Below are 10,751 nucleotides of genomic sequence, written 5' to 3'. Positions count from 1 at the left end.
CTTTATTAAAATAATGCAATTACGATGTGGTATTTAATGTCTGTTTGTGTAGGTTGAAATTGTGGTGTGAAACGATTTGATATGTTTTAATATGTGAAATTTTTTGTTTGATAGCCAAATATGTAAACTGTTATTTGGGTTCAGATAAACGAATTTTAGATTAGCATGAAGGCTTCTGTTTTTCCGGAAAAGCATAGTAAGAAAAAGACTAATTCGGGAGAACAATTTAACACAAACAATTATATAATATAAGCGGCGATAGCCTAGTTGGGTGTGGAACGGACTGCCAAGACAAATGTCTGCAGGTTCAAATCACAAAGGCACACACCTCTGACTTTTCTAAAATCATGTGTGTATTCTTTGTGAATTATCGTTCGCTTTAACGGTGAAGGAAAACATCGTGAGGAAACCTGCACATCTGAGAACTTCTCTATAGGAATTTCGAAGGTGTGTGAAGTCTACCAATCCGCAGTAGGCCAGCGTGGTGGACTAAGGCCCAATCCCTCTCAGTAGTAGAGGAGGCCCGTGCTCAGCAGTGGGCAAGTATATAATACAGGGCTGATATTATTATTATTATACACAGATACGCGCTATTTTCTCTATTTTCGCATTACAAAACCTTGCTTAAATACAGATACAGACGAGTCCACATATTTCTTGTCAACTGTTGCTCAAAAGCAACTGCATAGCGTGTCAAAATTTCAATAATAATGACATGTTCTTAGCACTGGAGCTGATCGAACTGGATTACGACTGGACGAAACGTGTTATTGTTGTATCTATGTTCTATAATGTATTGGTTGCGTCCGCGTGCTCGGTGGGCTGGCCGGGAGTCGGCGCGAGTCGATTGGAAATATCGATATAACGTATAAATACGTCGACAAATTAAACGACTATTTTTATGAGTATTTTGTGAATTAAATGATTTGTTGGTTGAAATTTTAGTTAGAAATCTGAGGTATTAATAAAATCAGAAATTATTGTTAAATTTATAAGTTCGTTAGAAAGTACATACTGTGTCTTAAAAGTCGCATTTCTGAAGTCACGAGTATAAATCATTAACTAGCTTTACTTGCAGTTTTGCTCGCATGAAAGTAATCCGGATATCTGGAATGGTGTAGTTTTTTATTAATGATTTTTTATCAGTTCGGCAGTTTCATTATTACTGTCTGCAAACTCACAATGTCTTAACGCATTCTCTTATTCAGTTATTAAAAAGTATAAAAAGAACTATCAAGGAATCACCCATAGCAGTAACCAAAGATTTTTTTCTGACTTCCAAGTTTGAGCAACAACAAACCATTTTTTAAAGAAGTTTTATTTATTTTTATTTATTGATACATATATTATAACACCATAATAGTTGTTACTAATGCAATTTTATACAGATTTAATCTTAACAATTTATATCAATACATTTATGAGCCATTTCAGTGAATTCTGACAGGTTACATATAAACTTAGCTAATACGCTATCGACTTTTCGTTTCTTATCGCCTCCTTAGCCTCGACGAATCCAATCCACGCGTTTAGCCTAATGCTTATAATTAAGCTAAAAAGAGTTGCCTACCCGCAATTTTAAGGCACGTGACTAAAACAATAGTGTTGGAACGTATAATTGAAATACAATAGCCAAGATATGTTAGGAAATAATGGCCACCTTAATTCCCATATTAGAATCTTTGAGCGTTAAGAATCGCTGGAGATTACTTGGTAGTGAAATATTTTGTGCTTTATATCAGCCATGTATTATATACTGGCCTACTGCTGGGCACGGGCCTCTACTACTGAGAGCATGTATTAAGTATATACTGTTAGCACTAGAGTGCTGGGCACCGGCCTCTACTACTAAGAAAGATTAGGCCTTAGTCCACCACGCTGGCCTAGTGCGGTTTGGTAAACTTCACACACCTTCAAAATTCGTATAGAGAATTTCTCAGGTATGCAGGTTTCCTCAAGACGTTTTCCTTCACCGTTAAACCAATCGATAATTCATAAAGAATACTTACACACAGCATTTTAGTAAAGTCAGAGATGTGTGCCCTTGGTATTTGAACCTGCGCACATTCGTCGGTAGTCCGTTTCACAGCCAAATAGGCTATCGCGGCTATCTAATTAAATTTAAGAAATTAATAATTAAATCAGTGAAGGTAATGATATTCCAAAAAATGTAAGTCCTTACAAATTAAATGAGAAAGTGTCACACATATTTTTTTTATATTGACGTATTATGTGAAAGAAATGACGTATTTAAACTAGGGGACGTAGAAAAGACTCTTCCTACAAAATACGCTAATAGAAATCAAAAATGGGAATGACATATTTGATAGACAGCCGTATCGCTAGGATATGTCATTCCTATATTTTTAAGTTTCTATTGACGTTAAACAGGGTTGCCAAGAATTCTTAGGTGAAATAGAAATATAGTAAACTTAGCAACCCTATCGTTACCGGTTATGCTCTAGTTCTTTTCATACTCTCTAGTCTATAGTTTTTGCTATATTGGTCTATATAAAAATAAATTCCATAATTATATCTGGCAACAACTGAATCCTTATTGAGTCTTTGAGCCGCCAACAAAATATAAAAAGTAGGCCTTGAGTAACCTCCTTTGTTTAAGTCGGTCAAAAAGTTTGATTAAAAGTTTTAGTAGCTGCAATTATGTTATTAAATAATACTGTAAAGAGCAATACTTTTTCTTTGCATTAAAAACAATAGAATGAAAAATGTGTTAACCTGAAGGTCATTTTCTGGTAGGTACAAACAAATCAGTCGCATTTTGAAAAACATTTAAAATATAGAAAAACTTAGGTTCCACCGAGACTTGAACTCGGATCGCTGGATTCAGAGTCCAGAGTGCTAACCATTACACCATGGAACCGTTGTACTATTTGACATATTTTGCAATCAGATACAGCTATCCGGGAACAACGGGTAACTAGGAATTATTTAGTATCAAGAATAACAAAACTTTTACAACCACGTTTACGCGAACTATAAATGTACGTTAACTTCGCAGTCCTTTACAAAAGTGAAAGCGTTTTCATACATTATTTTATGTTTTCTATTTAACTTAAACGTAATTGTAAACGTTATATGTTCTGAACTCAAGCATCAGTTGGTGAGGATGTGGAAAAAGAATTTGCAGTCACGAACCTTCCAAAGACAAGTTATTATTGACCCCGTACCCTTCGGACATATTATAGAGTCTCTTCATAGACAAGTATACCTTTTATCTATATAAGACTGGTGAAAAACAAATTCGATAATTAAAAAGAAAAGCGCAGATCTGTTCCAATTTCAAAACGGCACTATTTCCGACTTCATTCCAAATACGATTCAGCAATATCGGTTAGCTCGTAAATGCCTAGTTTAAAAAAAATAGCAAGCAAACAATAAAATTCAAACAAGCCAGTGTATTGTACAAATACAAAATGCTGACCATTGGCGGGCTTTCCTATATTGGCTCAAATATTTATGCCAACGTTAGCAGATTTTTCGCTTATTTCAATACGTTTTGTTTGCGATGGCGTTGCTTGATCAAATGTTTGTGAATGTTTGTTTGGAAAATATGATTGATATGGTTTGTTTGGAATCGTTGAATTGGAAAATCGAGAATTTATTACTAATTTTATATGTGGTTAAAGGGATAAACGAGGCGTGGCGTTTTTATAATTTTAATTGACCTTTATATGACTGATCTTAAACTTTGTTGAGTAGTATCTCTAGGCTTTATATTTCATTTTAAAGGGAGATATTTTCACTTCTCCGAATCTCCGAAGGAATAGAAATTGAATTAGACGTATTTATAATACAAAACTTGAAATCGAGATTTGAACTCCGCAATCTAAACAAGGAATTTCGCAATCACCAAGGTACTAGTACCTAAAAAACATATAACCGGGTCCTATTCGCAAACTTTTAATTGCCCCGCGCAAATTCACGACCGTTCGAAAAAACGCATTGTTCGTACACGAATTCCGAATGACGTTCGAAATTTTATTTCACTGAAGTTCGTCGCGACGGAACTCTATCGAGCACTTTTTGAATGAAGAACACTTAATTTTGATTGCATGCGAATTACTCGTAATATTGTTTTCAATTTGAATTTAGAATGTGGATTTATTTCCGAAAACTCGAAGGACCATTTAAATTAAGAACAAAAAACTTTTTAACAATAAATTAAACCGCCTTCGAAAACCAATAAAATCAAAAAATACTTAACATTACCATCTATATATTGATAATCAATTTTGGGAAGTGCGCCTAAGTAAAATTAAACATTGTAATTGTATATTTGTTCATGTATTTATCTCGACTAACTAGCTAATTACATAAAAAATATACCTAGAATTGAGAACCTCCTTTTTTGAAGTCAGTTAAATATGAATCCGTTCGTTACAGATTTCAAAATTACGAGACGTGAAATATCCAATAATATCACTCACTTCCTATAAATCATGCGTTATGATGCGTGTAATCAGTTAATAATAAATATTTTCTGATATTGGACGACATTCACCACCAGGGAAAACGTGACATAAATCCACGAAACAGAATAATATAAAAAATATTTCCAACAATTATTAGACTCATAAACATTAACACCTACAAAGACAGTTCTATTTTAGGCTCCAATAGCTAATAAAAAGATCCTCAACATCATATTATTATAATAAAATTTTCTTAGAACTCAAACTTGGTATTACTAAATATTTTTTTCATTTATTCTCTTGGTATTCATGTATTTTTCTTTTTTCTAGTCTATGAATTATAGTTGCCATTCTTCTTTTCCACTTTCTAATAAACCAGTTAAAGTTCCATACAAACTTCAAAGATAAATATATCCACAATACATCATACTCACCGTGTGTAAACTTGGAACATTAAGATTTAAGTAAGGGACAGCCCAGTGGAATCACTTCGCAATTACAGACTGACAAATGGACGGATATTAGCAACACATGTGCCACCGGACCGGAGAGGGTCGGGGGGAAGGGGAATGGAGTTCTGATTTGCTTATAATTTTGTGCCGGGCTGAGATTGTGAGGATGGAGTGAAGATTTGTGTGATATTGTATGAGGCACTTATGTTTACTACCTAATTATAAATAGGGGGCGGGGGAGGGGGGGATTACGTATCAAAAAGCGGAACCGGAGCAGACACAATATTGTTATAAATATTAACAGCAAAACTGAATATATATAAGTTAAATCATATGGAAAAATCACATCTAAATACATTGTCTATTATTTTACCAAGCAGTTTGATTTGGAAACAATTGAAGTCTAAATGTTTGAAAGCGAAGAGGTTTCCTCTAAATTTATACTTTCACCGGAATAGAACACCCATTGCATACTGTTCGGAATAAAAAGTTATTCAGGACGTAGTCGTTCAGTTTTCTAAATATCATCCAATTATTGCCCAATTTCTGAATCTAACGTGTCACCCAACATTGATACAATTGGCATTTGTAATAATAAAAAGTTGAACAGTGACCCTACTGGTATTATCCATCCTGGTTATTGAAGTAAATTTTACATGAAATAGTTCACATTAATGCACTATTAGGAAATGAAAATTTAACATTACCACAACCACACATCATTTCTAATCCGACAAACGTTACAGAACCCGTATCTGATTGTATTGAGAAACCATTTAGATAGAGCCGTTTCACTTCAGTCCGCTGTTGGACAAGGCTTCGGATGTGCAGCTCATGATATGATGGCCAGGAGTGCACACACCATAGATACGTGAGGTATAATTGTGGAACTTTCAAGCACCCACGCTACGCCTACGATCTTGGCCTATCTATGACATGGGTTTGGTTTACAGAGCATGGGCGGTAGCGAATTGTTGGCGAAGACATTTGTAGCAAATATTGGTTTGAAAGATTTCGATTAACACGAAGTTGAAAAAGGTGTTAAGGTGTCCGAGTGTTCGGTAAATTATCATTCAGCTCAAGGTGTTAAGGTGTTCGGTGTTTAGAAAATATGTCATTCAGCTATGATAGAACGTTTTGTTTGATATAAAAGACATGAAGAACATAATGGAAATTACATAACATACTTTTCAAATTGAACTAAAACATAATTTACAAAGAGTATTCAGGGCCCTTATTCTATATGATAGTGTAAACTCGTAACGCGGCCGTGTCATATTATCTTCGAGAAATGTGCGTGGAATGGTATTCTGTAAGCCAAATTTCTATAGTCCTAAACATGATGCGTTGTGTTACATGCTTGTTACGCACTGTTAAAATAACGTGCGGGATAGAGAATAAGGCCCCAGATAGGTGCAAACTATGCATTAACAAAATGGATGATTGCTGGGAACGTCTTGATAAAAAATCTTATTCAATCATTTGAATTTAGAAGTTACTGTTATAAGGGTCCGTTTAAGGACATGCTTTACACGCGCTTTAAGAACTACACGTATTTGTACGTCTAAAGCAATTAAGCGAGCGTCAGCATATGATTTCCCCAATCAAAATACATGTAATTGATTTTTTTATACGGACACGACAGTTACTCCACTGAACATGATGGTAAGTAGTAAGCGGCGATAGCCTAGTTGGGTGGGGAACGGACTGCCGAGACGAATGTCCGCAGGTTCAAATCCCAAGGGCACACACCTCTGACTTTTCTAAAATCATGTGTGTATTCTTTGTGAATTTATCGTTCGCTTTAACGGTATAACGGTATATTTATCGTGAGGAAACCTGCTCATCTGAGAAGTTCTCTATAGGAATTTCGAAGGTGTGTGAAGTCTACCAATCCGCACTAGGCCAGCGTGGTGGACTGAGGCCTAATCCCTCTCAGTAGTAGAGGAGGCCCGTGCTCAGCAGTGGGCAAGTATATAATACAGGGCTGATATTATATGATGGTAAGTGGAATAAGGTGCAATAGAATGTCGACTGATGAGAGACGATTACCTCTTAACCGTCGACACAATTATGCCGGCCCCTTGGAACCGGATATACTAGGATAGGCTGATCCCGGAACGCGACACGCTCACGTGGGCTACTATGGCTGGTTTTAACACCATGTGTTTAGTGGTCGCTATCCGAGCTGATAATAAATAGTTAAATACAAACCATTATAACGCCATCTAGTGACATTGTAACTAATTTCATTGTGTCTATTCCTGATGTAAAATTTATTATTATCTATGTCTCTCTCCAAAGTAAAATGTTCAGTAAAAGGGCCTTTTTATTTTCATTAAGTATAATTGTCACACATATTGATACTGAATAATATCAAATTAGAAACACGAGCGGATATAAAATATAGCCACCACCAGCAAACATATATATTGGCGTGTAGTTGTCAATTCGTCTAACGCTTATCATTTGAACGAGGTCTTAACTCTCGTTGCTTACTAATATAACCTCTACCTTACTTGAACTAAGGATCATATTTACGGCACAAAAGGCTGTAGAATGATGTCCACATGAGCCACGAGGCAGCATGTGCATGGCCTTCCGCCAAGACCTGTCTCATTATGCCTCTATCGCGATTAGTTCTTAACGCTCGGGTAAATTACGGCGAACATCGTGTGAGCTTCGTCGAGTGTGTTAAGGAGTTTTGTAATTTGTTTTATTGTTTTTAGTTTCGGAGAATAATAATTTGTAGTTAGTAGATTGTTTATGTTTTTGATTTGGTAAGAAGGAATAATACCTGTCAGCTTGTCCAATTTGATACTAACATGTTGTTTTTTTTACATGTCTATGTCGAATGTGGCGAAATTTACCCAAGTAAAATTTTATCTGTTAATTTTATAAAAGAAAGTCATCTTTCCTGTCTGTCTGTAAGTGATCGATTTTCTCAAAAATTACTGAACGGACTTTTATGAAATTTGGTATGGAGATAGTTTAAGACCCTGGGAACGATATAGGCTACTTTCTATCCCGGGAAAATATAAAGCGGGACTTTTATCCCGAAAATTTCTTCACGCAGGCGAAGCCGCAAGCAAAAGCTAGTAATATCTATCCCATAATATGATAAATGAAGAACCTTTTACCATAATAGTATGATGGTAAAGGTAACAAGTCTATCGCTGTGACATACATAAATAATGTATGTGGGTATATTCATATTACGTAGATTTTATATTTTTAATTTATATCAGTTTTCTTTGTTAATGTTTTCCCCACTACCTTCTCTCGTTGTGTACACCTACCTGCTTAGTCTCTGCATCATCTAAAGGTTGACTGGTAGAGAATGCCTTCGGCATTAAGTCTGTCTTTCTCTTTGCATATAAAGTGTAATAGATAATAGATACCGATTTTGGACATCTCAAATACGTATTTTCAATTCGAAGAACTCAGAATTTTTTTATCGTCTCTCGTCAATCGACTCCACTACACTTACCATCGGTCCTTTGGGGTCACTATGCTGTGTACGTATGAAAAAAAAATCACGACTACGCACATTGAAAAACTTTGGATTTTCTGATACCATTCGCCAGGGACAGGACTAGCTAGTGAGGTCTACTGTGAAAAAAAGCTAAATAAATTTTAATTCTTGAAAAAGTATATTGCGTCTGACATTGAAGTAAAAAAAACATTTTCAGTAATCACAAAACATATTAAAAAGTTTAAATTTTTTTGTATTCTAAAAAAATCCAAACCCAACAATATATTAAATACCTTTCCACACATGCATACCATAACTACAAAACCTCTTGCATAATGAACATATCAACAATTTGGATATTTATGATTACAAAAAAATCCAAACCCAACAATATATCAAATACCTTTCCACACATGAATCCCATAACTTCCAATCCTCTCGCATAACTCAGCGACATTAGACCATTAAGTTTTCAATAAGCCAGGCGGGCACATACTCGTACTATTATAATTTTGATACGGGTAAGGGATAGGCCAGTAGGAATTAACTTATCACAGCCGTACCGCATCTGCATACCTTAAACATTTATGTCCTAGGGACGGATTTGGGATGCTCGAAACTAACAAGGTCTAAGGATATATCTGATTTTTGTACGGGTGCTGGTTCTTTATGTCGACCGAATTCCAACCTTACTTATTTGATAATAAAGTGGCATATGGAGCTTTAAATCATTGAAAGAATAATGTTAAATCCCATTTATAAGAAAAATGTGGCGGAGTACTCATAAAAACAATTTCGTTGGTTCGTCAAAAGTGGTGGAACAGGTAACTATATTTCAAATTTTAAGTGTCAAGTATATTTAAGTAAAATAAAATTACATATCAAAATCGGAGCTCTTTAAAATGAAATTATTTATTTCAATAGGCTAGTTTTTAAGAGTTCTATCTAAACATATTATATAAATGATACCTACAAACACGCATGTATCTCTAATGGGGTATGTAGAGGTGCAACAAGGGCGCCCACTTTTCGCCAAGTGTGTTCCGTTCCATGACGTCGACACAAATTCCAGACTCCAACTTCAAGCTGATACTAAGCAGAAAAACCCAAATATGTATCACTTCGCCTGACCCGGGATTCGAACTCAGGACCTCAGAGCGCTGCCGTACCGCAGATTAAGTACGCCTACGTCACTAAGGCAGCGAAAGGCCAGCGAGGTATATAAGTGATCTTGGTTAGAATTACTGTTAAATATAAAATGGTCGCTTGGATGTGTCATTCTCATAAAAAAAAAAAAAAAATATTAGCGAAAACGATTAATTTGGGTAAAGCCATTTAATTTGTTATCGCGCTAATGTTGTTACATCTTAAAAGAACAAACAATAACTAAACTAATGAAATACCCTGATTAAATTATTTTATATATAATTTGAAGTCACTTCTTAAACACTAACTACATTGGAAGTTTTTATTTCATAATCTTACCAATTGAAGGAAAACATCGTGAGGAAACCTGCATACCTGAGAAGTTCTCTATAGGAATTTCGAGGGTGTGTGAAGTCTACCAATCCGCACTAGGCTAGCGTGCACTAAGGCATAATCCCTTTTAGTAGTAGAGACCCGTGCCCAAACGTGGGACAGTATATAATACATGGCTAATATTATTAATCTTACCAATAGAATTCGTTACTATATCATTAATATCTAAAATATGTTTATTATTATTAATATATTTGCCTAAACTATTCTCTTAAGTCCATCCCTGCGCCACCCCTTTCTCGGACACGGGGTTCCAAGACACATATCTCAGGCGGGGCTGCAAGAAATGCCCACACCCCAATATGTAGATTTGTACCTCTCCCTGACGGTGGTCATTATTCTACAGCGACTTAACGAGTTTGATACTTGCTCATTTAATTAGTTATAGTTGTCTTTATTGAAAACTGTAATGTGGTTTTGAGTGTTAGGATTGACTTTATAATGATGTAATTGGACTTTTATAACAATATTTATAACTGTACTAAAGATATGTATGATGTACGGTACATATTCGTCTGTTCATGTAAAACAGGTAAATGGATCAAAATCCATGTAGATTATATTATAAAATAAATCGTTATATACATTAAATAAATTTCATATAAAATTTACACTTTACTCCGCCACAAAAATATTGATACTTTAAAACCTTTACCTAACTGATACCAGTCCAATATTCCTCTAAACCTTAACTTAGAAATCCTTTGAACCCAAGTATCAAAACATCTTCAGTAACATTCTACCAGAGGGACACGTAGAGTGTTTTGTCTATGAGGAGTGCCATGTGACTGCCTCGTGCGACGCCGCGTGCCTCGCCATATGCCGACAATATGCCTCATTGCGAGCGACGTC

General features: G+C 35.4%; 1 non-coding gene across 1 annotated transcript; it reads right to left on the bottom strand.

Moving 5' to 3' along the window:
* Nucleotides 1-2,809: 2,809 nt before the first annotated feature.
* Trnaq-cug lies at nucleotides 2,810-2,881 on the bottom strand. The gene has a single exon. It is a non-coding gene; the product is annotated as a tRNA-Gln (tRNA).
* Between the last annotated feature and the right edge of the window lie 7,870 nt (nucleotides 2,882-10,751).

This window comes from Manduca sexta, chromosome 10 (assembly GCF_014839805.1).
Source record: "Manduca sexta isolate Smith_Timp_Sample1 chromosome 10, JHU_Msex_v1.0, whole genome shotgun sequence".
Taxonomy (NCBI): Eukaryota; Metazoa; Arthropoda; class Insecta; order Lepidoptera; family Sphingidae; genus Manduca; species Manduca sexta.
The sequence above is the reverse complement of the archived record's forward strand: the minus strand, read 5'-3'. Positions and strand labels throughout refer to the sequence as shown.